Source organism: Petaurus breviceps, unplaced genomic scaffold (assembly GCF_028583685.1).
Source record: "Petaurus breviceps papuanus isolate PSGF00001 unplaced genomic scaffold, PetGlider_PUasm1.0 91133, whole genome shotgun sequence".
In the NCBI taxonomy this organism is placed as follows: Eukaryota; Metazoa; Chordata; class Mammalia; order Diprotodontia; family Petauridae; genus Petaurus; species Petaurus breviceps.
This window is the reverse complement of record NW_027187419.1, coordinates 44,224,000-44,247,358: the sequence shown is the minus strand read 5'-3', so window position 1 is coordinate 44,247,358 and position 23,359 is coordinate 44,224,000. Positions and strand designations below refer to the sequence as shown.

The following is a 23,359-nucleotide window of genomic DNA, read 5'->3' as shown; positions in this document are numbered from 1 at the left end:
TCCAGGACCTGGGCTTGAGTGGAAAAGAGTGCTGAGAATTAAAGTCATACATAAAGACCTGCATCCAACATCTGCCTCTATGACCACTGGTACCTGTGTGACCTAATTTCTCTGGGCCTAGGTTTCTTGACCTGTAAAATGCAGATAGTAATACTATTAGTACCTACCTCATTCATAGAGTTGTGAAGAAAACACTACATAAAGTGCTACATTAATGTGAGCTGATACCTATTACTGTACATAATAGAGGGTTCATCTTCCTTAAATTGTTTGGTATGTATTGTTTTTGTTTAATTCTTTCAATGTCGTCTGCAAACATCTCTGTGTTGGGCTGTTTGCTTTAGCCTCTGAGTAGCTTAGAGTAGAGGTTCTTAACCAGGGGTCTGTGAACTTTTAAAAAGCTATTTTGTAAACTGTATTTCAATATAATCGGTTTCCTTTGTAATCCTATGAATTTAGTTTTAAGCACATAAAAACATTATTCTGAGAAGGGATCCCCAGAATGGGATCCATTACAACACACACACACACACACACACACACAGTTAAGAACCCTCACCTTCAAGGACAGGGACTACATCTTATACTTATTTTACTTTGAATTTTTTTTTAAGTTTTATTTTTTCCAATAACACATAAATACATTTTTAACACTTTATAAAGTTCTGAGTTCAAATTTTTTCCCTCCCTCTCTCCCCTTTCCCTTCCTTCTCTCCCATTTCTCCTCCTTAAGATGGTAAGGTTATATATGTATAATCATGTAAAACATATTTCCATATCAGTCATGTTGTGAAAGAAGAAATAGCAAGGAAAAAAAAAACACAAAAAAGTGAAAATAGTATGCTTTGACCTCCATTCAGACTCCATCAGTTCTTTCTCTGGACGTTAATACTTTAAATCTTGAAATTTTAAAGACACAGCACCATCCTTAGGAAATGTTCGTAAGGATGAGGACCCTGGAGGTGTTAATACTAAGGAAAGAGGCAAAAACGAAACATCTCACTGATTCCTGAAATGATTTCCCCCATAGTTCTGTAGAAAGCAACAGGGAGGGGAAAGAGGACAAGGCTTACATCCCCACTCCCCTTCGGACACTGGCCCCATCATGCCTGTGGCAGGAGGCTCGGAGTGGCCTCGGAAGCAGATGCAGAGGCCCTCGGGGGACGTGGGGGCCCGGGAGATGTGCGATGTCACAGGGCCAGTGATTAGGGTTCTAACATCATGTGCTTCCTATTGGAGAGCTGCATATGCTGCTCTCTGCATTCCAGGAATGCGGGATTAGCTGGTCTGTGCCTTTCAGGCTCCCGCTTAGTATGCCCAGGGTCTGGGTTGAAGCACGCTTGAGCTTGCTGGAGATGTGGGCTCTGGACCCTCTGCGAAGGTGGTGCGCGCATGTTCCTGTAATATTAGAACTCCCCCAGATCCTGGTCCGTCTGTAAACTCAGATCTGACCGACTGTCTATTCTTATCCCCCTGCGGGCTCTGGCAAACTCCGCAAGGTCAGCAAGCGAACAGCCGAGATCCCCCTGCGCCTGGAACATACAATAGGCACCCGTTCATTCAGCAGCTTGCATCACCCTGTGCCCTGCTAAATTGTCGCTGCTTGTCTCCTCCTCCGCCATCCTTTCCTTCTTCCGCTCCTTTCCTCCACCCTCCAAGATGACTGGTGGGAAGCAGGAGGCACTGCGGCAAATACTTTGACTGTGACTGTGGATTCCACTGCTAGGGAGTGAATGCTGTGGCCTGCATCCCAGTTAAACATGGCCACCGAGCTCTCTTACTTTCTGCATGACTGTGGCTAGAGAGCGTGCTATTCCTGACACAGTGCAATGGAGGGTCAGAATGGAGAGATGATTATTCCGCAGTTAGTGTTGTAGGGACAAAAAATCCCAGATGTTGACTTTGGAATCAGAAGATGGATTTAGAATGGAAAGATCACAGGACTTTGACCCGGGTTTGAAGCTCAGCTCTACTGCTTGTAGGTCATATGACTGTAAGAAAAACTCAACCCTAAGAGCCTCAGTTTCCTCATCTGTAAAATGGGGATAATAATGCTGACATTAATCAGCTAGTGGGATTGTTGTGAGGAAATTTTACAGTGCTACATAAATCGTAGGAGTTGTTATGACTGTTGTTAGCAGAGGGGTCAGCAGTGACATGATCTTGACTCAGTCACTCCATGACTCCCTCCTATGGGCATTAGTTTTTCTTATCCACAAAATGTAAAGAAAAATGTGGGCTGGAGTATATTCAATCAAGACAGGGGGATAGAAATATTTCCAACCAGACATAAATCTGAGACAAGTGGCGGAGCCACTTGTAACCTTGTGCTTGGTGAACATGTGGAGAGTAGGGTGAGGCTGTCCTTTGGCTGGGCTGAGCTCAGCTGTGTTTCTTTCTGACTGTCAGGATAATGGGATTTCAGGGTTTACTTTATTGTCAATGGACTGAGTCAGAGTCAGTTAAGAGGACCCTTCCTTTGTCAATAATAATCTCCCAATTGATAATAATTCCTGAAACACTGGCATTTCCTTTAATTAATTTGTTTTGTATTATTTATTTGGGGCATTGATTTTTAAAATGGGATGATTAACTTTGTTAGACAGGTTAGTAACTGCCCAGTTGGCATTTAGTTGGCAAGGACTCAATCTCCGAATACTGCCCAACATGCTCAAGAGGATGCATCATTCTCTTTTGGCATCAGATGTGGTAAGGAAGCTGTTGCTTGCCAGGGAACCAGACTTCCTGGGGCAGTGATCTTGTCAGGGCTCAGGAGGCAGAAAGGTCAGTTCTGTTCATGACCTAGATGGGAGCAAAACCACTAGGAAAATCCCATGGAGAGAGAAAAGCAAGAAAAATACCTTTGGAGCCAAGCCTTAGGTGGCTCTCAGGGTCTTAAGTAGGATGAATGAGAAGGCTTGGAACATAGATTTTAGCTAAATAGAAAGAAGAACTTTTGAATAACTGGAGCTGTCTGAAAATGACCACTTTGACAGATAGTGAGTTCCCTGTCATGGGAGGTATTTAAGCATGTTGTAGAGGGAATTTAGATATTTATTTAATGGTTACAATAGATGATCTCTGAGATAATTTTCAACTTCATAGTTCTATAATTCTGAAGCTGGGAACACCATAGTGAGCTTACGAATGATCCTAACACATTCTTTTTTTTTTTTTTAAATTTTATGTATTTTTGGAGGGCAATTGGGGTTAAGTGACTTGCCCAAGGTCACACAGCTAGTTTTTATGTTAAGTGTCTGAGGCTGGATTTGAACTCAGGTCCTCCTGACTCCAGGGCCGGTGCTCTATTCACTGAGCCACCTAGCCTCCCTTCTAACACATTCTTAAACTTAAGAAATAACAGAGTTAGAACCTCAGAGTTCACCTAGTCTACAACCATCTAAAAGTATGAATCCTGCCTACAATAATCCCAGGCAAATGGTTACATGGATTATACTTGAAGACCTTCAATGATCAGGGAACTCACACCTATTATTCTACAATCCTTTTTTTTTTTTTGATAGCTCTAATTATTATGAAATTTTTGCTCACATTGAGTAAAAAATCTGCTGTCTTTTACCCACTGACCCTAGTAATTAATTTAGCTTTGAGGGTGTAAGGGTTATGGGATTTAAAGATCTTCCATGCCCCATTGGACTTGCTGATGTAGCAGGAAGGGGCGGAGCAAGAGGAAGCGAAAGCCAAGCTAGAGTTCCTGCAGTGGCTAGCAGTGGTGGCAACGGAGGCAGCGGCAGTGGAAGCGCGAACCCCTTTTTGAGTCAGCCAGAATTTCTGCTAAGGACTCCTGCTGAGGACTGCCAAGAGCCAGAGCTGCTGGGAGCCGCTTCCTGGACGCTGGGTGGTTGCTGTGAGTGGGGAGAGAAGGACCTTTGCCTGAGGTAGCCTGTTCTGTTTTAAAGGCTTGAGAATGTGGGTGCTTTCTACTTTATCTACCTGTGCCAATTTCATAACTTACTCTGATGGCTTTGACTTTCTGGTTTTGGGACTCAGTCTTTTGGTATTTTAATAAATGTTCTAGCTTATTCCCCCATATAGAAAGCCTGATATATTTTGTGATTGATAATTACATCAGCATATCTGTAATTTCTGTAGGCATTGTGAATATTGCATTGCTGATACAGAGGGTCAAGAACAAATCTTTCTTCCATGTGGCAACTCCTTAAATATTTGAAGACAACCTTCATATCTTACCTATATCTCTTTTCTGGGCTAAATCCACCCCCCTCCCACCACCGCCCCAGACTCATCCAGCAATCTTTATATGACATGTACTCTATTTTTTTTCACTGTTCTAGAAACCTTCTTGTTACCACCCTTAAGTTGGCCCTATTCCCTCTGAAATATGACGGTCAGACCTGAACACAGGACTCCAGATATATATAGTCTGAGAAGGGTAGAATTCAATGGGATTGTCACTTTCCTTTCTGAGAGTCTTAATTTACTATTTACAAATCAGAATTCCAGCATGCTAGACTTGGAGTCAGCTAGTCTAATTTAAGTCTTTACAGCCTTCCACTCTATAACATCCCCTATTTATCAGGCTACACATCACAGACCTTTTGTGTACAATAACTCATGGCCCAGGTTCCTATGTTTTGTGTCTACAAGGATTGCATGCAATTTTGGAGTTTGCCAGCCCCCCCCAATCATATATCTTTAGTTCATCCTCACCTCCAAACCCCCAGAGTTTCCTTTGGTAATCTTAGATTATAGCTTGAATATAACTAGTATCTAGGTCTACATAAATGTGGGTAAAAACTGTCATTTAATCGCTTGAGAGAACAATGAATATTTGTACCACACAGTCTTTATTTTACTATATGGAAAATGCAGAAAATCCAAAAGGAAGCCCCAAGACAGTTGACTCTTCCCTTTCCCAAGAGGCCCAGATTCCTCTATCTAGCCCTATATTATCTTCTTGGCTCACAGTGCTGCCCTATGGTTTAGAATCCTCTAAGAAAGGAAATGAATTTAGGGTTTCCAGAGAGATAACCCTCCAAATATTTTGGTTAATCTTGCTTTCACTTCAAGAATGCATTTAGGCCTCTAGACCTATGGAACTATGGTTTTGATTCTGCCAGGAAGGAATGAAAACTTGGGGTTCCTAGAGAGGAGACTGTCTTCCATTGGACCTGCATCATCTAAGCAACTAACAGAAGTAGGGAAGGGCAAAATGTTTTGTTTTGTTTTTTTGCTGTTCTATACTATGGCTTAATCCCTTGCTGAAATTCTGTCTCTGGGAGCCATGTACATGTTTCTCTTCTTTCTAAGAGGTTGGTGCTACCCACTCAATGAATTAGTCAGCATTTATTAAGCACCTACTATGTTTCAGGCACCATGCTCAGGGCTAGGAGTACAAAGACAAGAAAAAGACAGTCCCTGCCCTCAAGGAGTTCACAGTCTAAGGGAGGAGCAATATGCAAACAACTATGTACAAACAAGATATAAACAGAATAACAAACATAATCAACAGAAGGAACATGCTACAGTTTTTTAAATGTTTACTTTTTAACATTCATTTAAAAAATTTGAAATCCAAATTCTCTCCTTCCCACCATTCCACAACCCATTGAGAAGGCAAGCAATATGATACCCATTATATGTGTGAAGACATGCAAAACATATTTTCATATTAGCCAAGTTGCCAAAAAAAGGCAAGAAAAATAAAGTGAAAAAATATGTTTCAATATGTACTCAGAGTTAATCAGTTCTTTTTCTGGAGGTAGATGGCATTTTTCATTATGGAAACTTTGGAACTTTGTGGATCACTGTACTTAAGTCTTCAACAATTGATTATTGTTGTTATTGTGTATTTATTTTTATATATAATATATGTTATATATAAATAATATATTATTATAATTAACAATTGAATATTGCTGTTATTGTGTACAATATTCTCCCGAATCTATTTACATCACTTTGTATCAACTCATATTTGTCTTCTCAGATTTTTCTGAATCCATCAATTTTGTCATTTCTTATGGCACAATAATAATCCAAAATCATATACCAAAACTTGTTCAGCCACCCCCAGTTGATTGGCATCTCCTCATTTTCCAATTCTTTGCCACTACAAAAAGAGCTGCTATAAATAGTTTTGTGCATATAGATCTTTCTCCCTTTAAAAAAAAGTCTCTTTGGGATATAGACCCCAGTAGTGGTATTGCTGTGTGAAAGAGTAAGCACAGTTTTATGGTCCTGTGGGCTATAAAATTGTTCTCTAGAATGCTTGGACCAGTTGACAACTCCACCGACAATGCATTAGTATCCCAATTTTTCCACAACCCCTCCAACATATGTCATTTTCCTTTTTTTGTCATGCTAATGAGTCTGATAGGTATGAAGTGATACCTCAGAGTTGTTTTAATTTTCATTTCTTTATTTATTAGTGATTTAGAGCATTTTTCATATGACTATTGATAGCTTAGATTTTTTTCTTCTGAAAAACTGTCCTACACACATCCTCTGACCATTTATCAATTGGGGAATGACACTTAATTTTATAAATTTGACTTGGTTCTCTATACATTTGGGAATTACAAATTTCCCTAGAAATTTGAGAAATAAAGTTTCCTTTTATCAGAGAAAATTGCTGTAATTCCCCCTTCCCCCCACTTTTCTATTTTCCTTCTAATTTTGGCTACATTGGTTTCACTTGTGCAAACCTTTTTTTTTTTTTAGTTTAATGTAATCAAAATTATCCATTTTCTCTCCTGTGATCCTCTCTATCTCTTGTTCGGTCATAAACTTTTCCCTTATCCATAGATCTTACAGGTAACTTTTTTCCATGCTTTCCTAATTTGCTTATGATTATGCCCTTTATGTCTAAATCATGTACTCATTTTGACCTTATATTGATATATGGTGTGAGATTTTGTTCTCTGCCTAGTTCCTGCCAGATTGCTTTCAATTTTTTTCAACAGTTTTTGTTGAAAAGAGATTTCTTGCTCCAAATGCTTGGGTCTTTGAGTTTATCAAACATCAGATTACTATGGTCCTTTACTTCTATATATTGTGTACCTAATCTATTCTGCGGATCAACTACCGTATTTCTTTGCCAGTACCAGTTTGGTTTTTTTTGATGATTATTCCTTTATAATACAGTTTGAAATGTAGTACTGCCAGGATGTGGGAAGGCACTAGAATTAAGAAAGATTGGGGAAAGCTTCTCATAGAAAGTGAAATTTTATCTGGGACTTGAAGGAAGGCAGGGAAGCCAGGAAAGAGGGAAAGGGGTAGAATTCTAGGCATGAAGGAGAGCCATTGAAAATGCATTGAATCAGAGGAGGTGTTTTCTGTGAGGAGCAATAAGGAGTCCACAGTCATTAGATTCTAGAATACGGAAGAGGGTATAAGGTGTAAGAGGTTTGGAAAGGGGTCATGAAAAGCTTTAAAACCCAAACAGAATATTCATATTTGATCCTGAGGGCCTAAGGAGCCACTGGAGTTTATTGAATAGGGGAGTGATATGGTCAGACTTGTGTTTTAGTAAGATCAATCTGACAGCTGAGTGGAGGATGTCTAAAGTGGAAAGAGAATTGAGACAGGGAGACCAACCAGCAGGTCCAGGCAGGAGGTGATGAGGACCTGCACCAGAGCAGAGAGAGTGTAAGAGGAGAAAGATGTTATCAAGGTAAAATTTACAAGACTTGGTGAAAGATTGGATCTAAGGGAGGTAGTGGTGATGACAGAAAGTGAAGAATTTAGGATGACATGCAGGTTGTGAACCCAGAAGACTGGAAAGACAGTATATCCCTTAAGAATAATAAGGAAGTTAAAAAGAGAGGAAGGTTTGGGAGGAAAGATAATGAATTCAATTTTAGACATATTGAGTTTAAGATGTCTATAGCGGGGCAGCTAGGTGGCGCAGTGAGTAGAGCAAAGGCCCTGGAGTCAGGAGGACCTGAGTTCAAATCCAGCCTCAGACACTTAACACAAAAACTAGCCATGTGACCTTGGGCAAGTCACTTAACCCTAACTTCCCTCCCACCAAAGAAAGCAAAAAAAAAAAAAGATGTCTATAGGACATTCAGTTTGAGTTGTCCAATAGGCAATTGGAGATGTGAGATTAGCATTCAAGAGAGATGTTAGGGCTGGATAAGTAGATTTGAGAATCATCAGCATAGAGATGATAATTGGAAACCATTGGACCTGATGAGATCACAAGTGAAATAATATAAGGCCAGATGAGAAAGAAACCTAGGGCAAAGCCCTAGAGGATACCCCAAATTAGGGTTCATAACCTGGGTAAAGATTCAGCAAAAGAGACTGAGAAGGGGGTAGTCAGATAGGAAACCTAGAAAGAAGAGCCTATCAATGAGAAGAGGGTGATTTACAGAGTCAAAAGCTACACAGAGGTTATGATGGATGAGAAATAAGAAAAGGCCATTAGATTTGGAAATTAGAATAATCATTGGTAACTTTGGAGATAATAGTTTCAGTTGAATGATGAGGTCAGAAAACAGATTGTAGAGAGTTTTAAAAAGAGCCAGAGGACTTCCAGGTAATACAATCAACAACATGGAGGACTAGAAACTTCTCCTGATCCCCTTGATCTCTCAAACTTTTCCAAAATAGAAATGATGCACCAAAGATAAAGCAACTTCAGCTGTCTCCAGGGCCTAGGATACCTGGAATCCCAAAGAAGTTGAAAAAAAACCTCAAACCTATGAGCTCACTTAGCACCCCTCCCTCATTGTACAACTTATTACCAGACAGAGGGCTACACTAGCTGACCCAAAGACATTAAACACTGACATGTAACAAAACCCAAGCACTAAACAAATGGGTTTACAACAAAACCCAACCCTACATTCTGGTTCTCCCCTCTCTTTCCAGTTCCATGAAGAAACAGTTTTCATCTATTGAAGTTTGCTTGGGCCATAACAGACAACCTATACTAGTACCACAGCAGCTCTCCAGGCTGCAGAAGTTCATTGGGTCCATGACAGACAGTGCATCAGGGGCAGCATTCTGTGTCTCAAAAAATCTTTATATAAAGTGAAGGCAAGGGTATATAAAGTCAAGGAAATGAGTATGATATGTTTGGGCTTGAAATAGAGCTCAGCCCACACCCTGCCCTACCTTCCATCCAGAGCCTCAGAGACACAAACTATAGAAATCAACTCCAAAGCACCAGTGTGGCAACTCTCTGAACTTTTGGTGCTGGATCAAAGTACTGAGGAATAGAAAGAGTGGGATAGGACACCAAAACAGGTCACTGTGTGTGTGTGTGTGTGTGTGTGTGTGTGTGTGTGTGTGTGTCCACTCCACTGAACCTTAAGGAAAGAGCTCAGCGTCCAGCTGAGGCTAGTTCTGTCCTCCTAGAAGTCACCTGAAACAAAGACCTAGGTTGCTGAACTGTGAATTGTCCAGTGTAGGGGGAGACTGTGATGCTTTGAGATCCAGCCTTTATGGAAACCATTATGAGTGGGGAGGGAGTTAGAAAGTGAGCAATAGGGGAAAATAAAGAGGCAAAAAGAATGAAGTTACCAAAGTTCTTAGGAAGAAGAAAACTCAAAGACTTTGAACAAAGCAGATAAATCAACAGGGAAAACATCAGCAGCATAAGGAAATAGAGCCTCCAGATCTAGTAAATGAGTTCAGAAATCTATGAATAAATACTGCAAAACAAAGGAAAATAATACATACTTGAGGAGACTGAGAACCAAGTGGAATTTGAAGAGAACATGGAACCACAACACACTTTTCCTAAGTGGTTGAAAAGAGAATTATGAGAGCAGAGTTTATGACCTACATAACAAAAGTAATAGACAGAATAGAAAAACAGCAATCTGCTATGGCAAGTCTTACCAAAGGAACAAAAGAGAGAATAATAGATTAGGAATGAAAATATATAGAAATAAAAAGAAAGCAGAAGAAGAGAAGCAAAATACATTTACATTAAAAGAAAATATGCTCATTATCCAAGTAAAACATAGGGATCTTAAAGATAGGGTTCAGAAAGACAATCTAAGAATCATCAGTCTCCCAAAAGAGCATATGACCAAAAAAACCCCAAATAAATAAAAAGAAACCAAACACAAAACCCCAAGCCCCCAAACCCATTAACATTAATTCAGAAAATAATAGTAGAGAATTGTCCAGAACTTCTGAACATAGAAAATGAAATACCTGTTGAAATAACTCATAGACCACCTCCAGTAAAACAAAAAAATCGAAGTTTGTAAACTCCAGGACACAAAGTGGTTAGATATAACAATTCAATTCAGAAATTCTGTAAACAATCGGATGAAAGACCTTCAAATCCAAAGGAAAGGATATTCAATAACAAAAGACTACTCTATATGCACCAGAAAACACAGGATGGAACATAATATATTCCAAAGAGCAATGAAACTCAGGATGAAGCCCAGGGTGCTGCAAATCTGACTGCACATGAAAAAAAAAACGGACATTCAGTGATTAAGAGGTATTTTAAACATTCTTGGAAAGAAAACCAGAACAAAGAGATGACTTACTTTTCAAACAGCCCAGACAGCAGAAAAGCAGGAGGGATGAATCAATGCAGCAACCAATGATAGCAACAGTAGTAGAGTGACAGCAGAGAGGCCAGTAAGAGACATTTTTCTAAATGTCCACAAGTGTGTGTGTGGGGCAGGGGGTAGGAAAGGAAAGAGGAAGTCAGAGACAACAGTGAATAGGTAGGTCTAGATCATTATGGACAGAGTCTGGCAACACTCTGCCTACAGGTAAATGATGTTTTTTGTTTTTTTCTGGTAGGGTTATATTACAAAATAGAAGGGTGAATGAAAAGGGAGGAGGGAATCAAGAGATAGAGGCAGCTATGTTATGTGCATATGCTGCATTGAGGACTGGCAATGAAGGGAAGAGTCTTCAGGGGAGTAAATGAAGGGGAATGGAGACAAATTGAAAAGAGAAGGGAAAAGAAGAGAGACTTGGTAGTGGGAGGAGGTTCCATTGATGAATGCTTCTATGGGTGAAGATGGATGGTCTGTGAAGGGAGATAGGAACCTTGTACAGAATGTGGTCTGGGGGACTTAGTGCTTGAAAAGACCAATCATCTTACCTTAGATAGTGGAGGTGAAACTCCTGGGCAGTTGGCACCTGGAGCAATGGAAAACATGAAGCCAGGGAGGAGATTATGGGATAAATGGAGAAAAGAAAGTAACCAGAAGGAGAGATTGACAGTGGGATTCATAATCAGGGACATGGTGATAGGGAGAGCCCACCGTTGGACAGTGTCCTCTCTATCATCTATAAGAATTGGCTTTGTTTTGGGAGTGATTTGTAATGGAAAAGGGGAACATATGGGGGTAAGCCCTATAAGGTAGTGGCAGAAACTGCTTAGAGGAGAAAGTCCAAAATGGAGACCTCAAAAGCTCTGATTCCATGAGAAATAGAGAGACTAGATAATTAATATAATAATAATAAATATTAATAATATAGAGAGACTAGATAATTATAGGGATTGTGAACCAGAGAATGAGGAGAAGATGAATAATGAAGAGAGTGAGAGAAACCTTCTTTGGAAAGGGGAACAAAAAATGAAGTAAAAAAATATAACCTAACAAACAGGACTAATTGAACAGGAGGAGATGAAGAGAGAATCTACTTGACTAACTGAGAGGAAAAAAAAGAGGGGAAGAATTAAATAATCAGATAAAAGCAAGAGAGAGAAAAAAAAGAATTAATAAGCAAACCCTCAAAGGTAAGGGGGGAACTCTTAGGAGGGAGGGGGCTGGGGTTGAGAGGAAAAGAACCAGTGGGAATAGGACTACCTTAAAAAAAGGAGTTAAAAGGAGAGAGGAAAGGAAGTGGATGCACCTATTATAGATATCTTTCTCAAGGGGTTTAGCTGTTGATGGGAGAGGAAAGACATGGGATGAGAACTAGAAGGGATAGATGGATCAAGTGAGGACTTTTTTTTAGGATGGGGAGACATGGGCATGTTGTAGGAGAGATTGAAGAGAAGTGAGAGGGTGGGGCTGATAGAGGGGGCAATCTGCTTGAGAAGACAGGATTGGAATGGGATCATTGTACAGGTATAGGGGTTTCCTTGTCAGGGATAACAGCCACCTCTTCATGGGAGATGGGCAAAAAAAGGTGTCAGTGAAGGCATTTAATTTGAGATGAGGAGGAGACGAGAAGAGGAAACTCTTGGCAAATGGCCTCATTTTTTTTTTCAGTGAAATATGAGTCAAGGTTCTCAGCTGAGAGGGTGGAAGGAAGGGGATCTATGGCAGGTTTGAAGAGAGGCGAAAAATTTTGAAAAAGCCACTGTGGTGTGTGGGATAGTGGGTAATTGTTTTTTTTTTTCAGTCATTCTTCAGTCATGTCCAATTCTTTGTGACCCAATTTGTGGTTTTCCTGGCAAAGATACTGGAGGGATTTGCCATTTCCTTCTCCAAGTGAGTAATTAGGGAGCTATAAAAGAATCACCTTGCTTTTGTGAATGCCCAGTTGGGATTATGTAACAAATTTGTAGTGGGTCCAGTGAGCAGTTTTGTGATTTTTCTTTAGAATCATTCAGCAGCATTTAAGTAGGAGTAAAAGAAGTGAACGGTGGGAATAATCCAAAGATGATACTTGACAGGGTATTATATCAGCAAGAGGATAAGGGGGTAAGGGACTTGAGAGAAGAGATCAGGGTAGAGTTGAACTAGTTCACCAGGGGTTCAAGATGAGGAAAGGAGAGCAATGCAAGCAGAGCAGGGATTATGGTCTGGGGAAGAACTGAGGGAATCAACAAATTGGAGTTCCTGGTGAGAATGAAGAAAAGGGTTTGGAGGTTCAGCTTTGTAACTTTTGTGTGTAGCTGAGGTGAAGTAGAGGAGTAGGTCATGGAAAATGAGTAAGTTGAGGAACTGGCGATTAGGGTATTTGAGGGAGTACCGATATGTTTCTTGAATTCCCCTACTGTGAGGGCAAGAGTTGGGAAGGAAAGAAAAATCAGGCATTGAAATCACTGAGGAAAGAAGGGAAGTGTCCTGGAGGTTTGGTAGATAACAGTTACCAGAGTTTTGATTGGGTGGTAGATATGGATTGAGTGAACCTCAAAGGAGGAGAGGTTACTGAGGAATGGTGGTAGCAGGAAGTGACAAAGGGAAACAATGATTATTCCTGTCCCTCCCTGCCATGGCTTGACCAGTGAGGGGAGAGGAAAGAGTAGGAAATGAATGAAAGTGAAAGAGCATCTAGAGAAGCTCTGTCATAAGGAGGGAACCATGTCTCAGTGAGAGCCAGAAGTTGGAAGGAGTGGGAAAATATTTAAGATGAAAGAAATTGTGTTATCTGTAGAGTAAGTATTCCACAGAGCACAGTGGAAAGGGTTTAGTAGCTTTGAAGTTAGGAGTGGGGTGAAGTTGAGGTTAAAGGAAATAAGGCAGTAGGGCAATGAAAGATGGAGAACAAGGTTTGAAAAGCAAAAGCCAGGGCTTCAGAATCATTCAGATGGGGAGGCTATATAACCAGGTGGGAATTTGTTAACATCATTAAGGAATGAGGTCAAATAGATTATCAACATCCCTAGGAATTTGGCCTCAGGATGATGTCCTACCAGGGCTAGGCAGTTCAGGTAAGGGGATCATTGTGGAGAGTCAATGAAATGGTGTTCTCTTCTTTCCCTAAAGACAGGCCAAGTTGGGCCAGGAAATAGACTGAATGGTTTGTCTCTGTCCCCTGAAGGCAGGAAGGTCCTTCCTTTTCTTGTTATAAATCTACTTTCAAGGATTCCCTCCCAGAGACAGGCATTGTCCAGGCATTTCCTCTTCTTTCCTTGAAAAGCTGAGTCCCAGAACTCTTAAGTTTGGGGTACCTAGAAAGGTATCCCCAAAGCTGGTGTTGCAAAAGAACTCTCCCTTTTTCTTCTAAAAAGCTTCTAGGAATACTCTCTAGGAATTAGGATATTAGGATAGTATTGTTTAAGAAATTAGGATAGTAATTTAGGATAGCAATTCTAGGAATTACTCTCTAGGAATACAATTTTATCCAAGAAATCCTTTCTCCTCTACTTCAGTGACTTCCTAGGGTCATGTGGTTGAGAGCATGGATAACATCAACATTTCTGTGACTGGATTCAGGAATTCAGGGTGTAGGACCTTTTGTTACTCTACCACTCTCCCTGGCCAGAGGAAAAAGACAGTGTAGCATCAGGGATGTGAGTTTCCCTGGTGATATGTGAACCATGGCCACAAATCTACGTGTGTACCCTGACTATACAGACAGATTCTCCCAGATCCTCCATTTGAGGAGGGTACCTGTCTCATGATTTCCCCCCTGGATGCACTCCTGTGGAAATCATCATGGTTTCCAGAAACTCATCCTCCTGTAATATCACATCTGGAACTCATACCTTCTGGATACCTCCTGGTCTTAGGGCCGCTCTTCCCCTTGCCTCCAGTTGGAGAGGGTAATGTGTGGACAGTGAGAGCTCCTCCCAGCACCTTCATTTAAAGAGGGTGCACAGGGCAATGTTATCATCATTTCTCACCCAGTTGGATTCCTCTCGACTTTTTCATTCTCTCTTTCCTTTTCAGCTTCTTTTTATGTATTTGCTTCCCTCTGTTAGATTGTGAGCTCCTTGAGGGCAAGGACTATCTTTCATCTCTCTTTGTATCCTCAGAGCATAGCACGATGTCTGCTACATAGTATATATTTAATAAATGTTTATTGATTGACTGCTATATTCATAGCATGGGTCCCATACAAGGTTCCTGGCCACATATTTTTTTCCTATGTGTGCCCCCTTCATATGTGTTCTTTGATCCTCTGTGTTCTCTGCAAGTCTGTCTTTCCTGACCTCCACAACACCTTGGGGAGGTTGTAGCCTATGTGTTCCAGAGGAATTTTTCCTTGTTACTTATTTGTTATGCCGTGTTTTAATGTCCTTAGTTTTGAATGAACATGACTGGTAAAAGTGGGTGCTTATAAGCAATAGGTCTAGGTTGCTATAGAGAATACCCTGAACAAATACGAGTTTTTCTTGTGGCCATGTATGGGATGGGGCTGCCTCAAGTGTCACACTTTAGGAATTCATCCAGGATCCCTATGATTTGAAGGTTCATAAGAAGGAAGTGGTCTAATATCAAGTGAGTTGCTTTCCTTTTTGAAGGGTGTGGTTGGTGGGATGGGATAAGGGAATTCATGTCTTTAGCCCAGACTCACAGTCCCTCTGGTACTACCAAGAGAATGGCCAAGAGGAGCTTATGATCAGAGAAATCCAGGATTTCTAGCGTAAGTCATGATAATTTTAACACCTAGTAGACAGGAAAGTCTGTGGGTCAGAGTTTTAAGTTAATTTTTTTATTAATTAATTTTTAAGTTAATAAGTGAAGTGCCATGATAGATTTGATGAGATAACAGGGTTGTAAGAACTATTATGGGGGGGGGGTCAGAGACCTGAGTGCATTATGCATAGTTCCTACACACTCTCAACATTAACAACCTTATGTGAGAATCTAGAACCCTTATTGGTGGGTAACCTGTGGTTTACGCTCACTCCAACCCAAAATTGTACAAAATTCCTTGGGTACATGCCTAAGTGTTGATCTATCTAAACTCCATCAAAAAGTAATTTAAAATAAAGGTAAAAATAAGATAAAGTGAAAGAAAAAAATATTATAATTCCCTTATCCCTTGTTCTTTCTCAAAATTTACCATCTCTTAATTGTCTTAAGATCATCACCTTTCAATTAGCCAGATTTGGATGAAGAGCTCCGTTGCCCACTCTTGGAATTAAAGCCACTTTTGCCTCTGTGGGAAGTGTTTCCTGATACATGCTCAAGTTTGGAGGGCACCACTGTAAAGCAATGGGAGGAGGAGGTCGCACATGTACATCCTGTCATAATAATCTCATTGAAAATCATAATCCAGGTCAAAGGAAGAGCCATACATCTATGCTGCAGAACGCTTCACACCTGTTTTTCCTTGGTTGAATTTTGGCTCTGCAGCCAGATTAATATCTAGTACCTGGCCAGCAATCATTCTGCCATCCTCTCCTGCCACAGCAGCACGGGCATTTCGCTCATTAACACACTGAACAAAGGCAAAACCCTTATGAACAGGGCAGCCCACGATCTTCCCATACTTCAAGAAGATGGCTTCAACATCAGTCTCCTTAACAACCAGAGTGTTGAGATTCCCAATGAAGACACGGGAGTTCATGGAATGGGGGTCAGTCTTGTTGGTGACATTGCTGGCCATGGTGTTTGATGGAAAAGGTCAAATAGCCACAAGTGTAGCTGAAGATCAAAAAATCTCACCAGTGGGGAGAGGGAGAAAAGGTTAGATTCTGAATCTCCACCTCCCCAATCTGACATTGGTAAAGAAATGGGCTACTGCTCCAGATAGCCTCTTCAACCATTACTTCTACTTCTCTGTCCCCATCTCTGTCTCCTCACCAAGACATTAATTCTTAAGGAACTTCTGGAGCAGTTTGATAGTTTCTTGGGGCATAAACTGCATAATTTTCAGCTATGTATCTCTATCATCTAGCACAATGCTCTGTATATGGGTATGTGTTTAATAAATGCTGAAAACTGATTGCCAACTTATAGGGGTTTAGTAGGGATGCGAGGCAGTCAGAAGTATATTTAAATGGGGTTGTAGTAATCTCTAGGATGTTTTTAAAAATCTGTTTGCACAGCTTCCAGATGGTAACTAACTTCTGGGACAGTAAGTTGTGAGTAGTGGGAAGAGATGATGATGGAATGGAGATGATTCCCTTTTCTGGCCTTCTCCCTTAAAGTGTGTTCTATGTGGATTTGTAGATTGATTTGTTAAAACAGAATGTAGCAGTAAAAAGTAAAAATTATATTGAAACAAATGAGGTATGCTCCAATATATGAAGAGTGTCAGTTGTGTGTCTAATGGTCTGTGGATGATGCCCAGTGGAAAGGTAGATCTTGATGCATGGTACAGAGAATAGATTCAATCAGCAGTGGAAAATGAAATGCAGTCCATGGTCAATGATGATGGAAGGGTAGCCTGTGAATCTGGGGCATTTCCTAGAGAAAACTTTTGGAAATTCTGTGGCAGTGGTTGTCTAAGGCATGAAGTAGGAAATAGATCAGGGCTGGGGAACCTTGAGACCACATGTGGCCCTCTAGGTCCTCAACTGTGGCCCTTTGACTGAATCCAAACTCCACAGAACAAATCTCTGTAATAAAAGGATTTGTTCTGTAAAACTTGGATTCAGTCAAAAGGCTGCACCCAAGGACCTAGAAGGCCACATGTAGCCTTCAGGCCACAGGTTCCCCACCCCTGATAGCATATCATATTTAGGAAAACAGCCTATCTTATTATTACCCTCCAAAAAAGGTGACTTCGGGAACGTCACCAGCTACCTACCCATATGTCTGCTTTTTATGAGATGTAAAACTCTACAAACTTTTTTTGGAGAATAATCTACACATAAATTAAGAGTATTCTTGATGATGCCATAAGGAGGGAACAGACAGGCTTTTATAAATGATATTTTATAGTTTATCACATCTTTATCATTGCACAGTTGACAGAAAGATAGGAATAAAAGATCCTACTGTTACTATTGTCAACTGTAAAAAAGGATTTGCTTTTGTAAAGCAAAATGACACTTTAAAGGCCCTCTTCTAACAAGATGTCTTCCATACAGAATTCATCTGGAAGAAAAAAAGATCAAGAACATTAAAGGAATCAATGAAAAAAATTTGAAGAAAGATGGTCTAGTAGTGACAGAACTCAAACTGTATTACAAAGTGGTAATCATCAAAACAATCTGGTATTGGCTAAGAAAAAGAATGAGAGATCAGTGAAATAGATTAGGTGCACAATACATAGTAATAAGTGACCATAGTAGTCTAGTGTTTGATAAACACCAAGTTTTTGGGACAAAAACTTACTGTTTGGCAAAATTGCTGAGAAAACTGGAAAGTAGTCTGGCAGAAATTAGGTATAGACCAACATCTCATACTATATACCAAGACAGGGCCAACATGGGTATATTAGTTAGATATAAAGGGTGATATCACAAGTAAATTCAGGGAGTATGGAATATTTTACCTTTCAGATCTATAGATAAGGGGAGAATTTATGACCAAGCAAGAGATAGAGAGCATTATGGGACATAAAATGGGTAATTTTGATTATATTAAATTAAAAAGGTTTTGTGCAAACAAAACCAATGCAGCCAAGATTAGAAGGAGGGCAGGAAAATGGGGAAAAAATTTACAGCAAGTTTCTCTGATATAGCCTTCATTTCTCAAGTATATAGATAACTCAGTAAAATTTACAAAACCATGAGACATTTCCCCCAATTAAAAATGGTCAAAGGATATGAATAGGAAGTTTTCAGAAGAAGAAATCAAAGATATCAATAGTCATATGAAAAAATGCTCCAAATCACTAGTGATTAGAGAACTGCATATTTAAAACATCTCTGAGGTACTACCTCACACCTATCAGATGGGTTAATATGATAGAAAAGGAAAATGACAAGTGTTGGAGAGGATATGGGAAAATAGGGACACTAATGCACTATTGGTGAAGTTGTAAACTAATCCAATCATTCTGGAGAACAATTTGGAGCTATGTCCAAAGGGCTATAAAACCGTGCATACTCTTTGACCCCAAAATGCCACTACTAGTTCTGTATCCCAGAGAGATCAAAGAAAAAGGAAAAGTAACTGCATGTAAAAAATATTTATAGCAGCTCCTTTTTTTATGGAGGCTGAGAATTGGAAACTGAGTGGATGCCTATCATCTGGGAAATGACTGAACAAGTTGTGGTATATGATCACAATGGAATACTATTATAATATAAGAAATAAAGGGTAAGATGGTTTCAGGAAAACCCAGGAAGACAAATGAACTGATGCAAAGTAATGTGAGTAGAGCTAGGAGAACATTGTACACAGTAGCAGCAATATTGTAATAAGATCCTCTTCCCTTGATCCCTCCTTAGGTAATCATTTAAAATGGTGAGGTACTCTCTTGATCCAGAGAACCCAACAAAATCATGCAAATCAAGGGGTTCAAATATCCGGGTCCACTTCAAGACCACCAGTGAAACAGCCCAAGCTATCAAAGGCATGCATATCTGAAAAGCTATTAAGTATTTGAAAGATGCCACATTGAAGAAACAATGTGTTCCCTTCTGTTGATATGATGGTTGAGTTGGCAGGTGTGCCCAGGCTAAGCAATGGGGTTGGACACAGGGTCGGTGGCCCAAAAAGAGAGCTGAATTATTGCTGCATATGTTTAAAAATGCAGAGAGTAATGCAGGTTTGGATGTGGATTCTCTTGTCATTGAGCATATCCAGGTCAACAAGTCTCCCAAAATGTGGTGGTGTACTTACAGGGCTCATGGTCGATTCAGCCCATACATGAGTTCTCCTTGCATATTGAAATAATACTTACTGAAAAGGAACAAATTGTTCCTAAACCAGAAGAAGAAGTTGCTCAAAAGAAAAAGATATCCCAGAAGAAACTGAAGAAACAAAAGGTTATGGCAGGGAGTAAATATGACATTTGAGTACAAATAAAAGTGAAATGAAAACATTTGTTACAGTAAAAAAATTGTAATAAGATCAACTGTGAATGACTTAGCTATTCTCAGAAATACAATGATTTAAAACAATTTTGAAGGACTTATTAAGAAAAATACTATCTACTTCTAGAGAAAGAACTGATGGAGTCTGAATCCAAATTGAAGCATACTTTTTAAACTTTATTTTTCTCATTTTTGTTTTTTTTTTGCTTTGTTTTCTTTTGTAACATGACTGATATGGAAATATGTTTTACATGACTGCACTGTATAATCTATATAAAATTGCTTGCCTTCTCAAAGAGGGACGAGTTAATGGAGGGAGAGAATTTGGATATCAGAATTAAAAAAAAGAATGTTAAAAATTATTTTCACATGTAATTGAGAAAAAAAATTTTTTAAAGATGCACCTGACAAGGTTTTATGTCCTTCTGGTTTCTGGATTCCACCAGTTTCACAAGACAATAATTCTTCTTCCTATTTTGCCTGAATCATTTTTATCCCTTATCCTATCCTTAAAGAAAATGGAGCGGCGTCTAGGTGGCGCAGTGAATAGAGCACCAGCCCTGGAGTCAGGAGGACCTGAGTTCAAATTTGACCTCAGACACTTAGCACTTACTAGCTGTGTGAACTTGGGCAAGTCACTTAACCCCAATTGCCCTGCCTTTCCTGCTCCAAAAATCAAAAAATTAATAAATAAGAGGAGATGGAGATTAACTAGTCACCATGATAATAGTTACCATCTCTAAACGATAGTTTATTTTTTAAATGAAATTATTCTCAGGAAGAGTTAACTTTGGCTCCATAGTTGACTGTTGAAATTAGAGTTGAGGGATCAAGGTTTCTGGAGACAACTTAAGTGGCTCAGAATCTGGAGGGGAAGAAGGAATGAGAGGCTGGTGCCAGTTATGAAGAAGCAATCAAATAATTAAGGAAGAAAGGAAGGAAGAAATGAAGAGATAGAAGGAAGAAATCTGGTAAAGAAAGAAAGGAATGAAGAAAGCAAGGAATGGGCAAAAGAAAGGAAGGAAGTCAGATGTATGAGTAGGTGAGGAGGTATTGTAATAAAAATGAGTGAGGAGACAGAGCAGCAGAAGAAAAAGGGTGCTGAGGAGAGAGGGTGGAGGACAAAGAAATGCAAAGGAAGATATCAAAAGATATATTTCACCTTCCCATCCATTCAGAATAGGAGATAATCTGTCTCTTTCACAGAACCATGGAACATCCATTGGAAGGGACCTCAGTGGTCATCAAATCTAACACATACCAATACAAAGATCTCTTTGTTTGAACATCTAAAATGAAGAGAAAATCACTACATCCTGAAGCAGCCCATTGCATGCTGGTATAATTCTAGGAATTAGAAAGCTTTTCCTTATGTTAAGCCCAAATGTGTTCCTGGGCAACTTCTACCAATTATTCCTAGTTCTAATTTCTCAGGTCAAAGCAGAATAAGACTTATCTCTCTTGCACATGAGAGTCATTCAAATATTTTAAGATAGCAATCATATCTAAGTCTTCTATCTTTCAGGTTTAATGTTCCTTATTTATTTACCCAATCCTCACATGGAATATACTTAAGACCCTTCACCATTGTAGTTGACTTCTCTACTTCTCTCCAGATTACCAATGGTCTTCCTATTTTTTTGAAGTCATGCAAAAAATACTTCTATATTAGCCATGTTGCAAAAAAAGCAAGAAAAATAAAGAAAGTGAAAAACAGATCCTTCAATATGCTCTCAGAGTTAATCAGTTCTCTCTGGAGGTGGATAGGTGATCATTGTATTGATCAAGGCAACTAGGTCTTTCACAGTTGATCATTATAACTATTGTTTTTACTGCATACAATGTTCTCCTGGTTCTGTTCACTTCACTAAGCATCACTTCATATAAATCTTCCCAGTTTTTCTGAAACTATCCCCCTTATCATTTCATATACCATGATAATATTCCATCACAAACATGTGCCACAACTTGTTCAGTCATTTTCCAATTTATGGGTATCCCCTCATTTTCCAATTCTTTGCCACCACAAAAAGAGCTGTGATAAGTATTTTTGTTTAATATACATCCTTTTCCGTTTCCTTTTGTCTCTTTAGGGTACTAACCTAGTGGTGGTATTGCTGGATCAAAGGGTATATATGCACAGTTTTGTTTCTTTTTTGCTTTATTTTTTGGAGGGGGGATGTAGGACAATTGGAGTTAAGTGACTTGCCCAAGGTCACATGGCTAGTTTTTTTGTGTGTGTTAAGTGTCTGAGGCCGGATTTGAACTCAGGTCCTCCTGACTCCAAGGCTGGTGCTCTATTCACTTTGCCACTTAGCCACCCCATGTATGCATAGTTTTAATGGCTCTTTGGGCATGGTTCCAAATTGGTCTTCAGAATGGAAAGATCGCCAGTGTTCTTCCTAAAATATGGTGCCCCAATCAGAACATCCTACTGCAGATGTAGTTAGAGCAGGGTGGAGTACTATGAAGCTATCACCTTATTCCTGAAAACTATGCCTCCTTTAAGGCAGCCCAAAACAGCATTAGCTTTCTTAGCTCTCAGTTCCAACTATTGACTAATATTGAGCTTAAAATCTGTTAAAACTCCCAGATCTTTTTCAGAAAAATTATTATCTAGCTATGTCTCCTTCCTTCCACTTTGGTGGAGTGGAAGGAAGCTAAGAAAGCTATGTCTTAGAAAGAGGGACAGGGGCAGCTAGGTGGCACAGTGAATAGAGCACCAGCCCTGGAGTCAGGAGGACCTGAGTTCAAATCTGGCCTCAGACATTTAACCCTTACTAACTGTGTGCCATGGGCAAGTCACTTAACCCCAATTGCCCTACCTTCCCCTCTCAAAAAAAAAAAAAAAAGGAAGAGGGCCAGTTGGATTATGAAGTTGGCTAAGAGATAAAATAGACTAGTGAAGGAAAGAGGTAGAATTTGGCAAGAAAAAATGTCCCTAACTCAAAGAGCAAAGTCAGTCCAGAGGAGGCTTTTGGAGGAGGAAGGGGTTGGGTCTTTGCCAAGCTAGTTTTGAAGATAGTCTCCCAGAATGGACCTGATTTCCCCAATGATAGCCCTCGAACTTAGTCTCCTAGGGAACCATTGTATAAAGTTAATCATTCTGTACCTGGTCTAGCTGTCCCTTATCCAGTTGCCCCTGGTTATACTTAGTCTCTAGGCAGCTTTCTTCTCTTCCCCTCTTGTTTACCTGTATTATTCCAATGTTTCTACCCTATCAAGCAAGAGTTAAGAAAGTTGCTAAGAATTTGCTAAAGGCTCAAAGTAACAGGCTTTTGTGTCAAGACACCATCTTGTCATCATGTTGTCCTGGCCTGAATCAGAAGATCATAGGACAGTTGATTTAAAACTAAGAAAGAACTTAGTAGTTATCTATTTCAACTCCTCATTTTTAAAGATGAGAAAATTGCAGCCGAGAGAGTTTAAGTAAACTCATTAAGAACAGAGTGGCTTTTGGAGGTCTTTGTTTCTCTCTCTCTCCCTTCCTTCCTTTTTCTTTTCTTTTTCTTTTTAGCCTTTCTTTGTATACTCAGTGCTGCTGATATGTAGTAGGTATGTATAGGCAAATGCTTGCTGTAATAGGTACATATAAGCAAATACTTGTTGACTGATTAACTGATGAATGGAGAGTGATTGAGGCAGGATTGGAACCCAGGTCTTCTGACTCCAAAGCTAGTGCTCTTAGAAGGAACCTTAGAAATCAGTCATAGGAACATCATAGATTTAGAGGTGAAAGGGAAATTAGAGATCATCCCATTCAACTCTCTCATTTTACAATGAAAAAATTAAGGCCATAGAAAGGCTAAGTGCCTGGCCAAAAGT

General features: G+C 39.7%; 1 pseudogene; it reads right to left on the bottom strand.

Annotated features, from left to right (window-relative positions):
* Nucleotides 1-15,698: 15,698 nt before the first annotated feature.
* Nucleotides 15,699-16,286, bottom strand: LOC138155122 (heterogeneous nuclear ribonucleoprotein C-like; annotated as a pseudogene).
* Nucleotides 16,287-23,359: the final 7,073 nt, after the last annotated feature.